General features: G+C 44.8%; 6 non-coding genes and 2 pseudogenes across 6 annotated transcripts; all 8 read right to left on the bottom strand.

Moving 5' to 3' along the window:
* Positions 1-1,441: 1,441 nt before the first annotated feature.
* On the bottom strand, positions 1,442-1,632 carry LOC130344102 (U2 spliceosomal RNA). The gene has a single exon (XR_008883200.1). It is a non-coding gene; the product is annotated as a U2 spliceosomal RNA (small nuclear RNA).
* Positions 1,633-3,719: 2,087 nt separating this feature from the next.
* LOC130344054 (U2 spliceosomal RNA) lies at positions 3,720-3,927 on the bottom strand (annotated as a pseudogene).
* Positions 3,928-8,953: 5,026 nt separating this feature from the next.
* LOC130344058 (U2 spliceosomal RNA) lies at positions 8,954-9,086 on the bottom strand (annotated as a pseudogene).
* Positions 9,087-11,175: 2,089 nt separating this feature from the next.
* LOC130344101 (U2 spliceosomal RNA) lies at positions 11,176-11,366 on the bottom strand. The gene has a single exon (XR_008883199.1). It is a non-coding gene; the product is annotated as a U2 spliceosomal RNA (small nuclear RNA).
* A 2,082-nt stretch (positions 11,367-13,448) lies between these two features.
* On the bottom strand, positions 13,449-13,639 carry LOC130344100 (U2 spliceosomal RNA). Its single transcript, XR_008883198.1, has one exon. It is a non-coding gene; the product is annotated as a U2 spliceosomal RNA (small nuclear RNA).
* Positions 13,640-15,726: 2,087 nt separating this feature from the next.
* On the bottom strand, positions 15,727-15,917 carry LOC130344099 (U2 spliceosomal RNA). The gene has a single exon (XR_008883197.1). It is a non-coding gene; the product is annotated as a U2 spliceosomal RNA (small nuclear RNA).
* Positions 15,918-17,993: 2,076 nt separating this feature from the next.
* Positions 17,994-18,184, bottom strand: LOC130344098 (U2 spliceosomal RNA). The gene has a single exon (XR_008883196.1). It is a non-coding gene; the product is annotated as a U2 spliceosomal RNA (small nuclear RNA).
* A 2,093-nt stretch (positions 18,185-20,277) lies between these two features.
* LOC130344097 (U2 spliceosomal RNA) lies at positions 20,278-20,468 on the bottom strand. Its single transcript, XR_008883195.1, has one exon. It is a non-coding gene; the product is annotated as a U2 spliceosomal RNA (small nuclear RNA).
* Positions 20,469-22,464: the final 1,996 nt, after the last annotated feature.

The raw sequence follows: 22,464 nt of genomic DNA, 5'->3' as shown, positions 1-22,464 counted from the left end.
GATGGATGCAACAATCTCCTGTTGCTTCTATGAAGGCCGTAATAGACGACATCACCAAACAGCTCCATAGTCACATACACAGCAAAGGAGAGATGTTGTTTACACCTAGTGATGTCAGTGGTATTGAGTGACATCACAGCACAGTGCTAAGGCTCCTGGGCCTGGACACAGCAGCGGCTGCAATATCTCAACGGAGAATACGTTTATATCTATGTGTGTGTGTGCGCGTATATATATATATATATATATATATATATATATATATATATATTTCTCCGCCGAAATCACTTTTAAACCCATTTCCACCTTTTTTTCCCTTCTCTTCCTCTTACTTTTTTTTCACGTTTTTTTACGTTTTTCTCCTTTTCGCCTCTTTTCTGGGCGTATTATTCTTCTTTTTCTTCTTTTTTTTCGTCTAATGCATACCCCATCAGTGCAGCAATGCTTATTCAATACCGCCAGCAGATGGAGACACTGGGGGATAATTTTCTAAGGATTTATACTGATTTTTCCTGTCTGAATTTGTCGCACAGAAAGTTGCAGGCCAAATATGTGTGACATTTCTGCGACTTTAGCTTCTAGAGCATTTTTACAACATTATACATAGGTGCTGAATACATAAAAAGCGACTGTTCAGCGACAGACAAGTCGCATCGGCTGAAAGTAGGCCAGAATGTCAGTCCATGTTGGAGCAGGTTTAGATACAGTCTAAAGCATAGATCTCAAAGTCTGTGCACAGAATTTAGCAAGGGCCTCGCACCTTCTGATGCATCAGGTAGGTGCACAATAGCATAGCCTAACCCTCTGTACTTTGGTCTATATTGATGCGGGACATAGACAGCCAGCTGATGACCAATCCATTAGTGCAATGGATGGCTGGAAGCATTTGTCTTTGCCTTTGCAATACCACAGAAGCAATGCATGGTCAATGTACAGCAATGACACACCTGTGTGAACAGCCAGGAGACCCCCCCCCCCATGTTATGTTACATAGTTACATAGTTAGTACGGTCGAAAAAAGACATATGTCCATCAAGTTCAACCAGGGAATTAAGGGGTAGGGGTGTGGCGCGATATTGGGGAAGGGATGAGATTTTATATTTCTTCATAAGCATTAATCTTATTTTGTCAATTAGGAACATTCAGCACCCACCCGCTATCAAGGCAGCTGCCTATCATGTCATGCCCTACCTGCACAGGTGTGCTGGCTACTCAAATGATCCAATTAAGGAGGCCATTTAGTCAGCAGCAGCAGAAGTCCTGTGCCTGGACGCTCCAACAGGGGCCAGACACAAGCAGAAGCAGAAGCAGCAGAAGCAGCAGCAGCACCACCTTTTGTTTTTTGGCTGCAGCAGCAGCAAGGCCCACAGGGCTGGCTAGCTGGCTAGCCAGCAAGCAGGTAGCAATGAAAGTAGGAATCTTTCTTTTTAACCCTGTAAGGGGGTGGTGCACTGTACCCGAAGATACTGCCATATCGGGTCAATGCATAGGGCGACGGAAGCAAGCTTCGAAATCGGCCCCCGTTCTCAAAAATCCATTTAATATATGGTCCCCAGATAGGGGACGTATCAGATATTAAACTGATAAGAACAGATACTACACTTGATCTTAGCCAAAAGGCCGAGAAGCGATAACCGTGAAAGGGGCGGGCCCAACAAGGTCCCCTTCATGGGCACTATCACTGCTTGCTGTCAGGGAGGCTGCCAGACAATTTTCCATGCACACTCTGGGCTGGGGGGCAGTCAACCACCAGTACACACAGCAGAACCTAAACCCATACCATTATTGCTAAGCAGCAAGACAGGGGCCCATTGCACTCCCACGGGGCCTTTTTAAATGCAATCCATAACCCGGATTTGCCAGGAACCCTTCTTACTCCTCCTACTTGCATGTGACACTGGGCTTAGGATCTGCATAGGAAACACACACACAAGCACACACCTACCTTTGTTGCCTGCAGATGCCTCCTTGGCTGTCCCCAAACGGTATCAAACCAACACCCACGGGAAGCTGTAAGCATAGAGGACATGCCTGCACCCCATTGGACTTACCTGTGTGGGTTAAATCCGGGTTATTTGACAACCTATGGCGGTGATGGTTCTGCTCAGGCAGAGCAGTGCTGATGCTCCTCATAAAGCTGTCGCTGCTGTGAAGGTTCTAGGTGACATCACAAATCCCTATGGTTACATACACAACAAAGCTGGGTTGTTGTTGTTTACACTCTGCAAGGCCTGTGGAAGTGAGTGACATCATAGCACTGTAGTTCTGAGGGTTCTAGATGGATGCAACAATCTCCTGTTGCTTCTATGAAGGCCGTAATAGACGACATCACCAAACAGCTCCATAGTCACATACACAGCAAAGGAGAGATGTTGTTTACACCTAGTGATGTCAGTGGTATTGAGTGACATCACAGCACAGTGCTAAGGCTCCTGGGCCTGGACACAGCAGCGGCTGCAATATCTCAACGGAGAATACGTTTATATCTATGTGTGTGTGTGCGCGTATATATATATATATATATATATATATATATATATATATATATATATTTCTCCGCCGAAATCACTTTTAAACCCATTTCCACCTTTTTTTCCCTTCTCTTCCTCTTACTTTTTTTCACGTTTTTTTACGTTTTTCTCCTTTTCGCCTCTTTTCTGGGCGTATTATTCTTCTTTTTCTTCTTTTTTTTCGTCTAATGCATACCCCATCAGTGCAGCAATGCTTATTCAATACCGCCAGCAGATGGAGACACTGGGGGATAATTTTCTAAGGATTTATACTGATTTTTCCTGTCTGAATTTGTCGCACAGAAAGTTGCAGGCCAAATATGTGTGACATTTCTGCGACTTTAGCTTCTAGAGCATTTTTACAACATTATACATAGGTGCTGAATACATAAAAAGCGACTGTTCAGCGACAGACAAGTCGCATCGGCTGAAAGTAGGCCAGAATGTCAGTCCATGTTGGAGCAGGTTTAGATACAGTCTAAAGCATAGATCTCAAAGTCTGTGCACAGAATTTAGCAAGGGCCTCGCACCTTCTGATGCATCAGGTAGGTGCACAATAGCATAGCCTAACCCTCTGTACTTTGGTCTATATTGATGCGGGACATAGACAGCCAGCTGATGACCAATCCATTAGTGCAATGGATGGCTGGAAGCATTTGTCTTTGCCTTTGCAATACCACAGAAGCAATGCATGGTCAATGTACAGCAATGACACACCTGTGTGAACAGCCAGGAGACCCCCCCCCATGTTATGTTACATAGTTACATAGTTAGTACGGTCGAAAAAAGACATATGTCCATCAAGTTCAACCAGGGAATTAAGGGGTAGGGGTGTGGCGCGATATTGGGGAAGGGATGAGATTTTATATTTCTTCATAAGCATTAATCTTATTTTGTCAATTAGGAACATTCAGCACCCACCCGCTATCAAGGCAGCTGCCTATCATGTCATGCCCTACCTGCACAGGTGTGCTGGCTACTCAAATGATCCAATTAAGGAGGCCATTTAGTCAGCAGCAGCAGAAGTCCTGTGACTGGACGCTCCAACAGGGGCCAGACACAAGCAGAAGCAGAAGCAGCAGAAGCAGCAGCAGCACCACCTTTTGTTTTTTGGCTGCAGCAGCAGCAAGGCCCACAGGGCTGGCTAGCTGGCTAGCCAGCAAGCAGGTAGCAATGAAAGTAGGAATCTTTCTTTTTAACCCTGTAAGGGGGTGGTGCACTGTACCCGAAGATACTGCCATATCGGGTCAATGCATAGGGCGACGGAAGCAAGCTTCGAAATCGGCCCCCGTTCTCAAAAATCCATTTAATATATGGTCCCCAGATAGGGGACGTATCAGATATTAAACTGATAAGAACAGATTTTTTTTTTTTTTAACTTGACTACCCTTACGGGGGCAACTTTATTAAAAATTAAATAATGTTAACAAAATTGTGCAAATATGTCAATAAATACAGTTACATATAAATAACATATTTACAACATATTAAAACATAAAATGGGCACTTGGTGGCTTTACAAGATAGAATTCCATTCTTTTAAAAACCATTTTCTAGATAAAAGCGGAAATCTCTTCTTGTCTAAAAGATAGTACTGGTACATTTCATAAAAACAGATAGATAAAATGTCCTTCACAGATAAAACCTCATGCTTGAACAATAAAATATTCCTGGCCTTCCACAGAGCTGCCTTCACACAGTTTATGATCTTCCATGCAATAGTCTCTTGAGTCCGTGTTGGGCATTCCAGGCAACCATAAAAAACCACTGCAATATTTAAGTCTTTTAGTCCAGTTATCCTTTTTACCAGAGGGAGTATCTTTGTCCATATTTTCTGCGAGTAAAAACAAGTCCATATTAGATGGTGCACGGTCTCCTCTTGTCGGCATCCCTCCCTCGGGCAGGTTGCAGAGTTGGATAATCCTCTTCGGTGCTGGAATGCCCGGCATGGAAGACACTCGTGTGCGCAGCTCCAGGCCAGGTCCTTCTGTGAATTAAAAAGATAATTAATACTCAACATCTTCCAAATCTGTATACACTTCTGTTCGTTAAAATTTTTGATGGGAGTCACGGTACTGGTTTCTTTTATTTCCTTTAGTAGTTTTTTGCTATTGCACAGATCCTGAACACTTTTACCTTTAAAATTATATAAGTTTAAAATTTTTCCTAAAATCATGTATTGAGGGGGTAAATTCAAAGAATAAGGGCAACTTAAAACTGTAGAAAACCAGCCGTTCCTCCGCATAAAATAACCAGTATTAAAACGAACAAAATAAGACCAGTAGCTATCTTTAAAAACAGTAGTAAAACACATGCTAAAAAACTTTATTAAAAGGAAAGCTTTAAAATCTGGAAAATCCTTACCGCCCCTGGAGTTCGGTTTTATCACAATTTGTCTCTTTAATTTTTCGCTCTTAGAACTCCAAAAGAAAGTAAAACAAGCTTTTGTTATTTTCTTTAGAACCATTTCGGGGGGTGGGAAAACCAGACTTAAATACAATAAAATAGGTAAAAGCACCATTTTTGTAATTAAAACCTTCCCTTCCATTGTAAGTTCTCGCATGTTCCACATACATATTTTCTTATTTATTTTTTGAGCCACCAAGTCCCAGCTATTAAAACCATTATTAGACTCGTCAAAGGAGACACCTAAAATCTGCACCGACTCAGACACAGGGACGGGCACATCATACAAAGGCATTCCGCCTATGTTTAAAATGTTACTTTTGTTAAAATTGACTTTAAAACCGGAGGCACAATTAAAATATTGAATCTGTTTTAGCGTCTTCTGAAGCGATGGGGTGTCCCTGCAAAACACCGCAACATCGTCCATGTACCCCACTACCTTCGCCTCTAGTCCCCCTCCTCCTGGCAGGGGGACTCCATGGATCTGCTTATCCTTTCGTATTGTACATAAAAGAGGCTCTATTGCGCAAATGAAGAGTAGTGGGGACAAGGGACACCCCTGCTTCACTCCGGAATTTAAAATCACGCCCTGTGTCTTAAAACCATTTACTAAAATTTTACTAGTACAGTTATCATAAAAAGCTCTAAGAGACAATAAAAAGCCATCAGGTATACCCATTTTCTCTAAAACCTTAAAAAGATAAAAATGTGACACCCTGTCGAAAGCTTTTTCAAAATCTATGGATAAAACCGCCAGCTTTCCTTTTCTTAATTTGGTGTCGCTAATTACATCCTTTAAAAGGTTTAGGTTCTCCCATAAACTCCTCCCAGGCACCCCACAGACTTGGTTTGTATGAATTATTTTATGGATTACGTTCTTTAAGCGGTTAGCACACAGTTTCGCCATTATTTTATAGTCGCAGTTCAGAAGGGTGATTGGTCTCCAGTTTTTGAGTTCCGACCGGTCTCCCTTTTTGAATAGCAGGGAGACATCACCCTTCTTCCATGAGCCTGGGAGGATTTTAGACTTAAAGACTTCCGTAAAAAGGGAGAACAAATCTTCTTTTAAAATACCATAAAAAGTAACATAAAATTCAATGGGTATACCATCCGGCCCAGGCACTTTACCTGTTTTAAAACTCTTGACGGTCTCTAAAATCTCCTGCTCTGAAATATTCTGCAATAAAAAAGACTGTGAGACAGGATCTAAAAAATTGGTGATCTCCTTTAACGAGTCATTCATAAAACATTCATCAATGTGTTTTACATTAAAAAGATCCGCATAAAACTCTTGCACCTTTTTTAAAATACCCTGTACATCATTCACTCCTTCAATGTTTTCTATTAACCTTCTATTTTCATGTATTTTCTTAAAAAAATACCTGGAGCAGGTCTCGTTTTCCTCAAGATGCTGTATTCGAGACCTAAAGATAATTTCTTTTCCTTTCTGCTCCAGGCACTTAGTTATTTCTTTTTTAAGATCATGTACCTCCTTCTCCACCTCCATCCCATGTGCTCTGAATTTGTACAGGGTTTGCAGACGAGTATTTAGGATATTATAAAATTCACGTTTTTCTTTAGCTTTCCTAACCCCAACACGGATAAAAAATTCTTTTATTTTTAGTTTCATTTTTTCCCACCAGATACTGGTGGGAGTGTTGGGGTCTTTTACTCGTCTGCATTCCTTGTAAAAGGTGATAAAATCTGATAAAACCTGCGGATCTTCTAAAAGGGACACGTTTAACTTCCAGGCATTCCTACCAGTTCTCCTTTTAAAATCACTTTTAACTTTAAAATACAATAATTTATGGTCAGAAAAAACATTGGTAAAAAGATCACAGTTAAAAGGCAGTACTTGATAAGAACAAAAAATAAAATCTATCCTGGAGCTACAGCTTGCATTGCTCCAGGTAACACCGTCTTCCTCTGGTACGTTAAAATTACATTTTTTAAAAACATCAGTGAGATTAAAATCTAAAATCAAGTTTTTTAACATAAAAGACGTCTTGTCATAGTTCCTACTCACTGCGTTCGAAAAACGGCGTTCTCCCCTTAAAATACAATTAAAATCACCTGATAAAACAAGAGGACTAGAATTGTTAATAAAAAGGGGTAAAATCTCCAACATTTTTATTCTTTCATTCTTATCAGGAGAACCATAAAAATTTAAAAACTGCCATTTAATACCATTAATAAAAGCGTTGACCAATAAAATTCTGCCTGGTAAAATTTCGTTAAAACTCTCAATTAAAACGTTCCCTTTAAAAAGTATGGCGACCCCTGCTGATCTGGACTCATTTGATCCAGACCAGACTGATGGACCGTGCACCCAATCATCTTCATATTCTTTATAATTTAATCTGTGCGGGATGCCACATTCCTGCAGGAAAAGGACGGAAGCAGCAAAAACCGACAAGTAATTAAATAGGGCAACCCTTCTTACTCTGGCACTCACACTTCTCACGTTCAAGGACAGACCGGACAACTCAGCCATGGGAATGTACAAGAAAACGTCTTACACCTCTGATTCCCCCTCCGAAGCCTCATACCCCCCAAAATCTGACTCAACTGTACGCATAGAGGAAGCAGGAGAGGAGGCACCATCACTCAGCCGACCCCCCTCCTCCATCATGATTGAGGCATAGTTGTTCTCGGGCATCCTGGCAATCAGGGCTCCAGACTCATTGGGTTCTTCCACCTCTTGCCCCTCCATAGGGGTCGGGTGTTCACTTAGTTCCGTCTCTGGTACCTCAGAGACGGTCACCCCTGAAACCTCCTCCTGGCAGGGAGGAGGGGGGGTATCCCCTATGGGGACCTGTGGAGGAACGTCACTTGGGTTCCCTGCATCCGCAGGTACTTCCATCGGCTCCCCCTGGACCGCCTCCGAATAGAGTCTTCTGGAGCCCCTCCGCCTTTTAACCTTCACCTCTCAACCCGGATCATCGCTCTCAGGGGGACCCTGAGCCAGAGGTTGCTGAGGAGCGGATTCGGCCGCCGTCCGCTCCTCTCTTAACCCAGCATGCTCCTGGGGGCCAGTTTTTCCACCACTTGCACGTTTTTTGGCCATCCTCTGCTCTTTAGGGTCCCCTCCTTTTGCCTGAGGGGGGTCTTTCTCCTTCTCCATCTCACCGCTTACCTCTTGTGGGGGGGTAATCACTGGCTCTGCTTGCCTCGGCTGGTGTCCCGGTTGCTGTCCTTGCTGCCTCCAGGGTTGCCACTGCTGCTCCGTCCTATGTCTGTGGGGACAAGAGGAGAAAAGGTGACCGAATTGTTGACAGAAATTGCACCTCCCTCCTCTTGTGCATTTCTCTGTCTCGTGCTGTGTGCTACCACATTTTTTGCATGTACTTTCACAGTTTTCTTTTGTGTGTCCATATCTGTGACACTTCCTGCAGTAGCTTGGCATCCCCGCATAAAAGAGGTCGCCACACATATTATTTATTTTAAAACGAGCTGGTGGTAGTTGTATTCCCCCTGGCAATCTGTCATCTTTTTTGCATGTAACCTGAAATCTCCACTTAGATGTCCAGATGCCACAGCTGTTCATGATTTTTCCTCTGCACTCAACCTTACTAAAATAGACTTGTAAAAACAACTCAACATCGTGTAGGTTGGCGAAAGGGGAATACATCTTTACTACCACCAGCTTAATATCGTCTAGAACGTGCTCAATAATCCGGACACCCTGAAGCTTTTTGTCTTTACTCGCAGCAGCTCTGGTAACAAAATCTCTGTGGATGCCATTTTGTGTGAACGTCACATCAAAAATTTTACGCTTCGGGTAGTCCTGGATTGCCAATATCTCGCCCTTCTGTATTCCGAAAACTCCTCCGAGCACGTCCTCTACTACGAATTTCAAATCGTCCGCCCTTTTGGTATCATCCGTGAGAATGACTCTCACGGTGTTTTTGATCCTTGCGTATGCCGGCACAGAACCTGGATCCGGATCATCATCCATGGTTCTAACCTCTCTCCACCCGAAGGTCTTGAGAGGCGATCGCTACTCGTTACCCTGGGACTAGGCCCTCTCCCCAATAGCAACAAGTGGGTGAAGCCCAGGCAATAAACCTGGGCGATCCCACAAGGCCGAGGAGAGGGGTACCCGAGTACCTTCTGACCAGATCTCCTGTATTACTACACTTGATCTTAGCCAAAAGGCCGAGAAGCGATAACCGTGAAAGGGGCGGGCCCAACAAGGTCCCCTTCATGGGCACTATCACTGCTTGCTGTCAGGGAGGCTGCCAGACAATTTTCCATGCACACTCTGGGCTGGGGGGCAGTCAACCACCAGTACACACAGCAGAACCTAAACCCATACCATTATTGCTAAGCAGCAAGACAGGGGCCCATTGCACTCCCACGGGGCCTTTTTAAATGCAATCCATAACCCGGATTTGCCAGGAACCCTTCTTACTCCTCCTACTTGCATGTGACACTGGGCTTAGGATCTGCATAGGAAACACACACACAAGCACACACCTACCTTTGTTGCCTGCAGATGCCTCCTTGGCTGTCCCCAAACGGTATCAAACCAACACCCACGGGAAGTTGTAAGCATAGAGGACATGCCTGCACCCCATTGGACTTACCTGTGTGGGTTAAATCCGGGTTATTTGACAACCTATGGCGGTGATGGTTCTGCTCAGGCAGAGCAGTGCTGATGCTCCTCATAAAGCTGTCGCTGCTGTGAAGGTTCTAGGTGACATCACAAATCCCTATGGTTACATACACAACAAAGCTGGGTTGTTGTTGTTTACACTCTGCAAGGCCTGTGGAAGTCAGTGACATCATAGCACTGTAGTTCTGAGGGTTCTAGATGGATGCAACAATCTCCTGTTGCTTCTATGAAGGCCGTAATAGACGACATCACCAAACAGCTCCATAGTCACATACACAGCAAAGGAGAGATGTTGTTTACACCTAGTGATGTCAGTGGTATTGAGTGACATCACAGCACAGTGCTAAGGCTCCTGGGCCTGGACACAGCAGCGGCTGCAATATCTCAACGGAGAATACGTTTATATCTATGTGTGTGTGTGCGCGTATATATATATATATATATATATATATATATATATATATATATATATTTCTCCGCCGAAATCACTTTTAAACCCATTTCCACCTTTTTTTCCCTTCTCTTCCTCTTACTTTTTTTTCACGTTTTTTTACGTTTTTCTCCTTTTCGCCTCTTTTCTGGGCGTATTATTCTTCTTTTTCTTCTTTTTTTTCGTCTAATGCATACCCCATCAGTGCAGCAATGCTTATTCAATACCGCCAGCAGATGGAGACACTGGGGGATAATTTTCTAAGGATTTATACTGATTTTTCCTGTCTGAATTTGTCGCACAGAAAGTTGCAGGCCAAATATGTGTGACATTTCTGCGACTTTAGCTTCTAGAGCATTTTTACAACATTATACATAGGTGCTGAATACATAAAAAGCGACTGTTCAGCGACAGACAAGTCGCATCGGCTGAAAGTAGGCCAGAATGTCAGTCCATGTTGGAGCAGGTTTAGATACAGTCTAAAGCATAGATCTCAAAGTCTGTGCACAGAATTTAGCAAGGGCCTCGCACCTTCTGATGCATCAGGTAGGTGCACAATAGCATAGCCTAACCCTCTGTACTTTGGTCTATATTGATGCGGGACATAGACAGCCAGCTGATGACCAATCCATTAGTGCAATGGATGGCTGGAAGCATTTGTCTTTGCCTTTGCAATACCACAGAAGCAATGCATGGTCAATGTACAGCAATGACACACCTGTGTGAACAGCCAGGAGACCCCCCCCCCATGTTATGTTACATAGTTACATAGTTAGTACGGTCGAAAAAAGACATATGTCCATCAAGTTCAACCAGGGAATTAAGGGGTAGGGGTGTGGCGCGATATTGGGGAAGGGATGAGATTTTATATTTCTTCATAAGCATTAATCTTATTTTGTCAATTAGGAACATTCAGCACCCACCCGCTATCAAGGCAGCTGCCTATCATGTCATGCCCTACCTGCACAGGTGTGCTGGCTACTCAAATGATCCAATTAAGGAGGCCATTTAGTCAGCAGCAGCAGAAGTCCTGTGACTGGACGCTCCAACAGGGGCCAGACACAAGCAGAAGCAGAAGCAGCAGAAGCAGCAGCAGCACCACCTTTTGTTTTTTGGCTGCAGCAGCAGCAAGGCCCACAGGGCTGGCTAGCTGGCTAGCCAGCAAGCAGGTAGCAATGAAAGTAGGAATCTTTCTTTTTAACCCTGTAAGGGGGTGGTGCACTGTACCCGAAGATACTGCCATATCGGGTCAATGCATAGGGCGACGGAAGCAAGCTTCGAAATCGGCCCCCGTTCTCAAAAATCCATTTAATATATGGTCCCCAGATAGGGGACGTATCAGATATTAAACTGATAAGAACAGATACTACACTTGATCTTAGCCAAAAGGCCGAGAAGCGATAACCGTGAAAGGGGCGGGCCCAACAAGGTCCCCTTCATGGGCACTATCACTGCTTGCTGTCAGGGAGGCTGCCAGACAATTTTCCATGCACACTCTGGGCTGGGGGGCAGTCAACCACCAGTACACACAGCAGAACCTAAACCCATACCATTATTGCTAAGCAGCAAGACAGGGGCCCATTGCACTCCCACGGGGCCTTTTTAAATGCAATCCATAACCCGGATTTGCCAGGAACCCTTCTTACTCCTCCTACTTGCATGTGACACTGGGCTTAGGATCTGCATAGGAAACACACACACAAGCACACACCTACCTTTGTTGCCTGCAGATGCCTCCTTGGCTGTCCCCAAACGGTATCAAACCAACACCCACGGGAAGTTGTAAGCATAGAGGACATGCCTGCACCCCATTGGACTTACCTGTGTGGGTTAAATCCGGGTTATTTGACAACCTATGGCGGTGATGGTTCTGCTCAGGCAGAGCAGTGCTGATGCTCCTCATAAAGCTGTCGCTGCTGTGAAGGTTCTAGGTGACATCACAAATCCCTATGGTTACATACACAACAAAGCTGGGTTGTTGTTGTTTACACTCTGCAAGGCCTGTGGAAGTGAGTGACATCATAGCACTGTAGTTCTGAGGGTTCTAGATGGATGCAACAATCTCCTGTTGCTTCTATGAAGGCCGTAATAGACGACATCACCAAACAGCTCCATAGTCACATACACAGCAAAGGAGAGATGTTGTTTACACCTAGTGATGTCAGTGGTATTGAGTGACATCACAGCACAGTGCTAAGGCTCCTGGGCCTGGACACAGCAGCGGCTGCAATATCTCAACGGAGAATACGTTTATATCTATGTGTGTGTGTGCGCGTATATATATATATATATATATATATATATATATATATATTTCTCCGCCGAAATCACTTTTAAACCCATTTCCACCTTTTTTTCCCTTCTCTTCCTCTTACTTTTTTTTCACGTTTTTTTACGTTTTTCTCCTTTTCGCCTCTTTTCTGGGCGTATTATTCTTCTTTTTCTTCTTTTTTTTCGTCTAATGCATACCCCATCAGTGCAGCAATGCTTATTCAATACCGCCAGCAGATGGAGACACTGGGGGATAATTTTCTAAGGATTTATACTGATTTTTCCTGTCTGAATTTGTCGCACAGAAAGTTGCAGGCCAAATATGTGTGACATTTCTGCGACTTTAGCTTCTAGAGCATTTTTACAACATTATACATAGGTGCTGAATACATAAAAAGCGACTGTTCAGCGACAGACAAGTCGCATCGGCTGAAAGTAGGCCAGAATGTCAGTCCATGTTGGAGCAGGTTTAGATACAGTCTAAAGCATAGATCTCAAAGTCTGTGCACAGAATTTAGCAAGGGCCTCGCACCTTCTGATGCATCAGGTAGGTGCACAATAGCATAGCCTAACCCTCTGTACTTTGGTCTATATTGATGCGGGACATAGACAGCCAGCTGATGACCAATCCATTAGTGCAATGGATGGCTGGAAGCATTTGTCTTTGCCTTTGCAATACCACAGAAGCAATGCATGGTCAATGTACAGCAATGACACACCTGTGTGAACAGCCAGGAGACCCCCCCCCCCATGTTATGTTACATAGTTACATAGTTAGCACGGTCGAAAAAAGACATATGTCCATCAAGTTCAACCAGGGAATTAAGGGGTAGGGGTGTGGCGCGATATTGGGGAAGGGATGAGATTTTATATTTCTTCATAAGCATTAATCTTATTTTGTCAATTAGGAACATTCAGCACCCACCCGTTATCAAGGCAGCTGCCTATCATGTCATGCCCTACCTGCACAGGTGTGCTGGCTACTCAAATGATCCAATTAAGGAGGCCATTTAGTCAGCAGCAGCAGAAGTCCTGTGCCTGGACGCTCCAACAGGGGCCAGACACAAGCAGAAGCAGAAGCAGCAGAAGCAGCAGCAGCACCACCTTTTGTTTTTTGGCTGCAGCAGCAGCAAGGCCCACAGGGCTGGCTAGCTGGCTAGCCAGCAAGCAGGTAGCAATGAAAGTAGGAATCTTTCTTTTTAACCCTGTAAGGGGGTGGTGCACTGTACCCGAAGATACTGCCATATCGGGTCAATGCATAGGGCGACGGAAGCAAGCTTCGAAATCGGCCCCCGTTCTCAAAAATCCATTTAATATATGGTCCCCAGATAGGGGACGTATCAGATATTAAACTGATAAGAACAGATACTACACTTGATCTTAGCCAAAAGGCCGAGAAGCGATAACCGTGAAAGGGGCGGGCCCAACAAGGTCCCCTTCATGGGCACTATCACTGCTTGCTGTCAGGGAGGCTGCCAGACAATTTTCCATGCACACTCTGGGCTGGGGGGCAGTCAACCACCAGTACACACAGCAGAACCTAAACCCATACCATTATTGCTAAGCAGCAAGACAGGGGCCCATTGCACTCCCACGGGGCCTTTTTAAATGCAATCCATAACCCGGATTTGCCAGGAACCCTTCTTACTCCTCCTACTTGCATGTGACACTGGGCTTAGGATCTGCATAGGAAACACACACACAAGCACACACCTACCTTTGTTGCCTGCAGATGCCTCCTTGGCTGTCCCCAAACGGTATCAAACCAACACCCACGGGAAGCTGTAAGCATAGAGGACATGCCTGCACCCCATTGGACTTACCTGTGTGGGTTAAATCCGGGTTATTTGACAACCTATGGCGGTGATGGTTCTGCTCAGGCAGAGCAGTGCTGATGCTCCTCATAAAGCTGTCGCTGCTGTGAAGGTTCTAGGTGACATCACAAATCCCTATGGTTACATACACAACAAAGCTGGGTTGTTGTTGTTTACACTCTGCAAGGCCTGTGGAAGTGAGTGACATCATAGCACTGTAGTTCTGAGGGTTCTAGATGGATGCAACAATCTCCTGTTGCTTCTATGAAGGCCGTAATAGACGACATCACCAAACAGCTCCATAGTCACATACACAGCAAAGGAGAGATGTTGTTTACACCTAGTGATGTCAGTGGTATTGAGTGACATCACAGCACAGTGCTAAGGCTCCTGGGCCTGGACACAGCAGCGGCTGCAATATCTCAACGGAGAATACGTTTATATCTATGTGTGTGTGTGCGCGTATATATATATATATATATATATATATATATATATATATATATATATTTCTCCGCCGAAATCACTTTTAAACCCATTTCCACCTTTTTTTCCCTTCTCTTCCTCTTACTTTTTTTCACGTTTTTTTACGTTTTTCTCCTTTTCGCCTCTTTTCTGGGCGTATTATTCTTCTTTTTCTTCTTTTTTTTCGTCTAATGCATACCCCATCAGTGCAGCAATGCTTATTCAATACCGCCAGCAGATGGAGACACTGGGGGATAATTTTCTAAGGATTTATACTGATTTTTCCTGTCTGAATTTGTCGCACAGAAAGTTGCAGGCCAAATATGTGTGACATTTCTGCGACTTTAGCTTCTAGAGCATTTTTACAACATTATACATAGGTGCTGAATACATAAAAAGCGACTGTTCAGCGACAGACAAGTCGCATCGGCTGAAAGTAGGCCAGAATGTCAGTCCATGTTGGAGCAGGTTTAGATACAGTCTAAAGCATAGATCTCAAAGTCTGTGCACAGAATTTAGCAAGGGCCTCGCACCTTCTGATGCATCAGGTAGGTGCACAATAGCATAGCCTAACCCTCTGTACTTTGGTCTATATTGATGCGGGACATAGACAGCCAGCTGATGACCAATCCATTAGTGCAATGGATGGCTGGAAGCATTTGTCTTTGCCTTTGCAATACCACAGAAGCAATGCATGGTCAATGTACAGCAATGACACACCTGTGTGAACAGCCAGGAGACCCCCCCCCATGTTATGTTACATAGTTACATAGTTAGTACGGTCGAAAAAAGACATATGTCCATCAAGTTCAACCAGGGAATTAAGGGGTAGGGGTGTGGCGCGATATTGGGGAAGGGATGAGATTTTATATTTCTTCATAAGCATTAATCTTATTTTGTCAATTAGGAACATTCAGCACCCACCCGCTATCAAGGCAGCTGCCTATCATGTCATGCCCTACCTGCACAGGTGTGCTGGCTACTCAAATGATCCAATTAAGGAGGCCATTTAGTCAGCAGCAGCAGAAGTCCTGTGACTGGACGCTCCAACAGGGGCCAGACACAAGCAGAAGCAGAAGCAGCAGAAGCAGCAGCAGCACCACCTTTTGTTTTTTGGCTGCAGCAGCAGCAAGGCCCACAGGGCTGGCTAGCTGGCTAGCCAGCAAGCAGGTAGCAATGAAAGTAGGAATCTTTCTTTTTAACCCTGTAAGGGGGTGGTGCACTGTACCCGAAGATACTGCCATATCGGGTCAATGCATAGGGCGACGGAAGCAAGCTTCGAAATCGGCCCCCGTTCTCAAAAATCCATTTAATATATGGTCCCCAGATAGGGGACGTATCAGATATTAAACTGATAAGAACAGATACTACACTTGATCTTAGCCAAAAGGCCGAGAAGCGATAACCGTGAAAGGGGCGGGCCCAACAAGGTCCCCTTCATGGGCACTATCACTGCTTGCTGTCAGGGAGGCTGCCAGACAATTTTCCATGCACACTCTGGGCTGGGGGGCAGTCAACCACCAGTACACACAGCAGAACCTAAACCCATACCATTATTGCTAAGCAGCAAGACAGGGGCCCATTGCACTCCCACGGGGCCTTTTTAAATGCAATCCATAACCCGGATTTGCCAGGAACCCTTCTTACTCCTCCTACTTGCATGTGACACTGGGCTTAGGATCTGCATAGGAAACACACACACAAGCACACACCTACCTTTGTTGCCTGCAGATGCCTCCTTGGCTGTCCCCAAACGGTATCAAACCAACACCCACGGGAAGTTGTAAGCATAGAGGACATGCCTGCACCCCATTGGACTTACCTGTGTGGGTTAAATCCGGGTTATTTGACAACCTATGGCGGTGATGGTTCTGCTCAGGCAGAGCAGTGCTGATGCTCCTCATAAAGCTGTCGCTGCTGTGAAGGTTCTAGGTGACATCACAAATCCCTATGGTTACATACACAACAAAGCTGGGTTGTTGTTGTTTACACTCTGCAAGGCCTGTGGAAGTCAGTGACATCATAGCACTGTAGTTCTGAGGGTTCTAGATGGATGCAACAATCTCCTGTTGCTTCTATGAAGGCCGTAATAGACGACATCACCAAACAGCTCCATAGTCACATACACAGCAAAGGAGAGATGTTGTTTACACCTAGTGATGTCAGTGGTATTGAGTGACATCACAGCACAGTGCTAAGGCTCCTGGGCCTGGACACAGCAGCGGCTGCAATATCTCAACGGAGAATACGTTTATATCTATGTGTGTGTGTGCGCGTATATATATATATATATATATATATATATATATTTCTCCGCCGAAATCACTTTTAAACCCATTTCCACCTTTTTTTCCCTTCTCTTCCTCTTACTTTTTTTTCACGTTTTTTTACGTTTTTCTCCTTTTCGCCTCTTTTCTGGGCGTATTATTCTTCTTTTTCTTCTTTTTTTTCGTCTAATGCATACCCCATCAGTGCAGCAATGCTTATTCAATACCGCCAGCAGATGGAGACACTGGGGGATAATTTTCTAAGGATTTATACTGATTTTTCCTGTCTGAATTTGTCGCACAGAAAGTTGCAGGCCAAATATGTGTGACATTTCTGCGACTTTAGCTTCTAGAGCATTTTTACAACATTATACATAGGTGCTGAATACATAAAAAGCGACTGTTCAGCGACAGACAAGTCGCATCGGCTGAAAGTAGGCCAGAATGTCAGTCCATGTTGGAGCAGGTTTAGATACAGTCTAAAGCATAGATCTCAAAGTCTGTGCACAGAATTTAGCAAGGGCCTCGCACCTTCTGATGCATCAGGTAGGTGCACAATAGCATAGCCTAACCCTCTGTACTTTGGTCTATATTGATGCGGGACATAGACAGCCAGCTGATGACCAATCCATTAGTGCAATGGATGGCTGGAAGCATTTGTCTTTGCCTTTGCAATACCACAGAAGCAATGCATGGTCAATGTACAGCAATGACACACCTGTGTGAACAGCCAGGAGACCCCCCCCCCCATGTTATGTTACATAGTTACATAGTTAGTACGGTCGAAAAAAGACATATGTCCATCAAGTTCAACCAGGGAATTAAGGGGTAGGGGTGTGGCGCGATATTGGGGAAGGGATGAGATTTTATATTTCTTCATAAGCATTAATCTTATTTTGTCAATTAGGAACATTCAGCACCCACCCGTTATCAAGGCAGCTGCCTATCATGTCATGCCCTACCTGCACAGGTGTGCTGGCTACTCAAATGATCCAATTAAGGAGGCCATTTAGTCAGCAGCAGCAGAAGTCCTGTGCCTGGACGCTCCAACAGGGGCCAGACACAAGCAGAAGCAGAAGCAGCAGAAGCAGCAGCAGCACCACCTTTTGTTTTTTGGCTGCAGCAGCAGCAAGGCCCACAGGGCTGGCTAGCTGGCTAGCCAGCAAGCAGGTAGCAATGAAAGTAGGAATCTTTCTTTTTAACCCTGTAAGGGGGTGGTGCACTGTACCCGAAGATACTGCCATATCGGGTCAATGCATAGGGCGACGGAAGCAAGCTTCGAAATCGGCCCCCGTTCTCAAAAATCCATTTAATATATGGTCCCCAGATAGGGGACGTATCAGATATTAAACTGATAAGAACAGATACTACACTTGATCTTAGCCAAAAGGCCGAGAAGCGATAACCGTGAAAGGGGCGGGCCCAACAAGGTCCCCTTCATGGGCACTATCACTGCTTGCTGTCAGGGAGGCTGCCAGACAATTTTCCATGCACACTCTGGGCTGGGGGGCAGTCAACCACCAGTACACACAGCAGAACCTAAACCCATACCATTATTGCTAAGCAGCAAGACAGGGGCCCATTGCACTCCCACGGGGCCTTTTTAAATGCAATCCATAACCCGGATTTGCCAGGAACCCTTCTTACTCCTCCTACTTGCATGTGACACTGGGCTTAGGATCTGCATAGGAAACACACACACAAGCACACACCTACCTTTGTTGCCTGCAGATGCCTCCTTGGCTGTCCCCAAACGGTATCAAACCAACACCCACGGGAAGCTGTAAGCATAGAGGACATGCCTGCACCCCATTGGACTTACCTGTGTGGGTTAAATCCGGGTTATTTGACAACCTATGGCGGTGATGGTTCTGCTCAGGCAGAGCAGTGCTGATGCTCCTCATAAAGCTGTCGCTGCTGTGAAGGTTCTAGGTGACATCACAAATCCCTATGGTTACATACACAACAAAGCTGGGTTGTTGTTGTTTACACTCTGCAAGGCCTGTGGAAGTGAGTGACATCATAGCACTGTAGTTCTGAGGGTTCTAGATGGATGCAACAATCTCCTGTTGCTTCTATGAAGGCCGTAATAGACGACATCACCAAACAGCTCCATAGTCACATACACAGCAAAGGAGAGATGTTGTTTACACCTAGTGATGTCAGTGGTATTGAGTGACATCACAGCACAGTGCTAAGGCTCCTGGGCCTGGACACAGCAGCGGCTGCAATATCTCAACGGAGAATACGTTTATATCTATGTGTGTGTGTGCGCGTATATATATATATATATATATATATATATATATATATATATATATATATTTCTCCGCCGAAATCACTTTTAAACCCATTTCCACCTTTTTTTCCCTTCTCTTCCTCTTACTTTTTTTCACGTTTTTTTACGTTTTTCTCCTTTTCGCCTCTTTTCTGGGCGTATTATTCTTCTTTTTCTTCTTTTTTTTCGTCTAATGCATACCCCATCAGTGCAGCAATGCTTATTCAATACCGCCAGCAGATGGAGACACTGGGGGATAATTTTCTAAGGATTTATACTGATTTTTCCTGTCTGAATTTGTCGCACAGAAAGTTGCAGGCCAAATATGTGTGACATTTCTGCGACTTTAGCTTCTAGAGCATTTTTACAACATTATACATAGGTGCTGAATACATAAAAAGCGACTGTTCAGCGACAGACAAGTCGCATCGGCTGAAAGTAGGCCAGAATGTCAGTCCATGTTGGAGCAGGTTTAGATACAGTCTAAAGCATAGATCTCAAAGTCTGTGCACAGAATTTAGCAAGGGCCTCGCACCTTCTGATGCATCAGGTAGGTGCACAATAGCATAGCCTAACCCTCTGTACTTTGGTCTATATTGATGCGGGACATAGACAGCCAGCTGATGACCAATCCATTAGTGCAATGGATGGCTGGAAGCATTTGTCTTTGCCTTTGCAATACCACAGAAGCAATGCATGGTCAATGTACAGCAATGACACACCTGTGTGAACAGCCAGGAGACCCCCCCCCCCCATGTTATGTTACATAGTTATATAGTTAGTACGGTCGAAAAAAAGACATATGTCCATCAAGTTCAACCAGGGAATTAAGGGGTAGGGGTGTGGCGCGATATTGGGGAAGGGATGAGATTTTATATTTCTTCATAAGCATTAATCTTATTTTGTCAATTAGGAACATTCAGCACCCACCCGCTATCAAGGCAGCTGCCTATCATGTCATGCCCTACCTGCACAGGTGTGCTGGCTACTCAAATGATCCAATTAAGGAGGCCATTTAGTCAGCAGCAGCAGAAGTCCTGTGCCTGGACGCTCCAACAGGGGCCAGACACAAGCAGAAGCAGAAGCAGCAGAAGCAGCAGCAGCACCACCTTTTGTTTTTTGGCTGCAGCAGCAGCAAGGCCCACAGGGCTGGCTAGCTGGCTAGCCAGCAAGCAGGTAGCAATGAAAGTAGGAATCTTTCTTTTTAACCCTGTAAGGGGGTGGTGCACTGTACCCGAAGATACTGCCATATCGGGTCAATGCATAGGGCGACGGAAGCAAGCTTCGAAATCGGCCCCCGTTCTCAAAAATCCATTTAATATATGGTCCCCAGATAGGGGACGTATCAGATATTAAACTGATAAGAACAGATACTACACTTGATCTTAGCCAAAAGGCCGAGAAGCGATAACCGTGAAAGGGGCGGGCCCAACAAGGTCCCCTTCATGGGCACTATCACTGCTTGCTGTCAGGGAGGCTGCCAGACAATTTTCCATGCACACTCTGGGCTGGGGGGCAGTCAACCACCAGTACACACAGCAGAACCTAAACCCATACCATTATTGCTAAGCAGCAAGACAGGGGCCCATTGCACTCCCACGGGGCCTTTTTAAATGCAATCCATAACCCGGATTTGCCAGGAACCCTTCTTACTCCTCCTACTTGCATGTGACACTGGGCTTAGGATCTGCATAGGAAACACACACACAAGCACACACCTACCTTTGTTTCCTGCAGATGCCTCCTTGGCTGTCCCCAAACGGTATCAAACCAACACCCACGGGAAGCTGTAAGCATAGAGGACATGCCTGCACCCCATTGGACTTACCTGTGTGGGTTAAATCCGGGTTATTTGACAACCTATGGCGGTGATGGTTCTGCTCAGGCAGAGCAGTGCTGATGCTCCTCATAAAGCTGTCGCTGCTGTGAAGGTTCTAGGTGACATCACAAATCCCTATGGTTACATACACAACAAAGCTGGGTTGTTGTTGTTTACACTCTGCAAGGCCTGTGGAAGTGAGTGACATCATAGCACTGTAGTTCTGAGGGTTCTAGATGGATGCAACAATCTCCTGTTGCTTCTATGAAGGCCGTAATAGACGACATCACCAAACAGCTCCATAGTCACATACACAGCAAAGGAGAGATGTTGTTTACACCTAGTGATGTCAGTGGTATTGAGTGACATCACAGCACAGTGCTAAGGCTCCTGGGCCTGGACACAGCAGCGGCTGCAATATCTCAACGGAGAATACGTTTATATCTATGTGTGTGTGTGCGCGTATATATATATATATATATATATATATATATATATATATATATATATTTCTCCGCCGAAATCACTTTTAAACCCATTTCCACCTTTTTTTCCCTTCTCTTCCTCTTACTTTTTTTTCACGTTTTTTTACGTTTTTCTCCTTTTCGCCTCTTTTCTGGGCGTATTATTCTTCTTTTTCTTTTTTTTTTTCGTCTAATGCATACCCCATCAGTGCAGCAATGCTTATTCAATACCGCCAGCAGATGGAGACACTGGGGGATAATTTTCTAAGGATTTATACTGATTTTTCCTGTCTGAATTTGTCGCACAGAAAGTTGCAGGCCAAATATGTGTGACATTTCTGCGACTTTAGCTTCTAGAGCATTTTTACAACATTATACATAGGTGCTGAATACATAAAAAGCGACTGTTCAGCGACAGACAAGTCGCATCGGCTGAAAGTAGGCCAGAATGTCAGTCCATGTTGGAGCAGGTTTAGATACAGTCTAAAGCATAGATCTCAAAGTCTGTGCACAGAATTTAGCAAGGGCCTCGCACCTTCTGATGCATCAGGTAGGTGCACAATAGCATAGCCTAACCCTCTGTACTTTGGTCTATATTGATGCGGGACATAGACAGCCAGCTGATGACCAATCCATTAGTGCAATGGATGGCTGGAAGCATTTGTCTTTGCCTTTGCAATACCACAGAAGCAATGCATGGTCAATGTACAGCAATGACACACCTGTGTGAACAGCCAGGAGACCCCCCCCCCCCCCCCCCATGTTATGTTACATAGTTACATAGTTAGTACGGTCGAAAAAAGACATATGTCCATCAAGTTCAACCAGGGAATTAAGGGGTAGGGGGTGTGGCGCGATATTGGGGAAGGGATGAGATTTTATATTTCTTCATAAGCATTAATCTTATTTTGTCAATTAGGAACATTCAGCACTCACCCGCTATCAAGGCAGCTGCCTATCATGTCATGCCCTACCTGCACAGGTGTGCTGGCTACTCAAATGATCCAATTAAGGAGGCCATTTAGTCAGCAGCAGCAGAAGTCCTGTGCCTGGACGCTCCAACAGGGGCCAGACACAAGCAGAAGCAGAAGCAGAAGCAGCAGAAGCAGCAGAAGCAGCAGC

The sequence above is a fragment of the Hyla sarda genome, unplaced genomic scaffold (genome assembly GCF_029499605.1).
Source record: "Hyla sarda isolate aHylSar1 unplaced genomic scaffold, aHylSar1.hap1 scaffold_704, whole genome shotgun sequence".
NCBI lineage: Eukaryota > Metazoa > Chordata > Amphibia > Anura > Hylidae > Hyla > Hyla sarda.
This window is presented reverse-complemented; position numbering and strand designations above follow the sequence as displayed.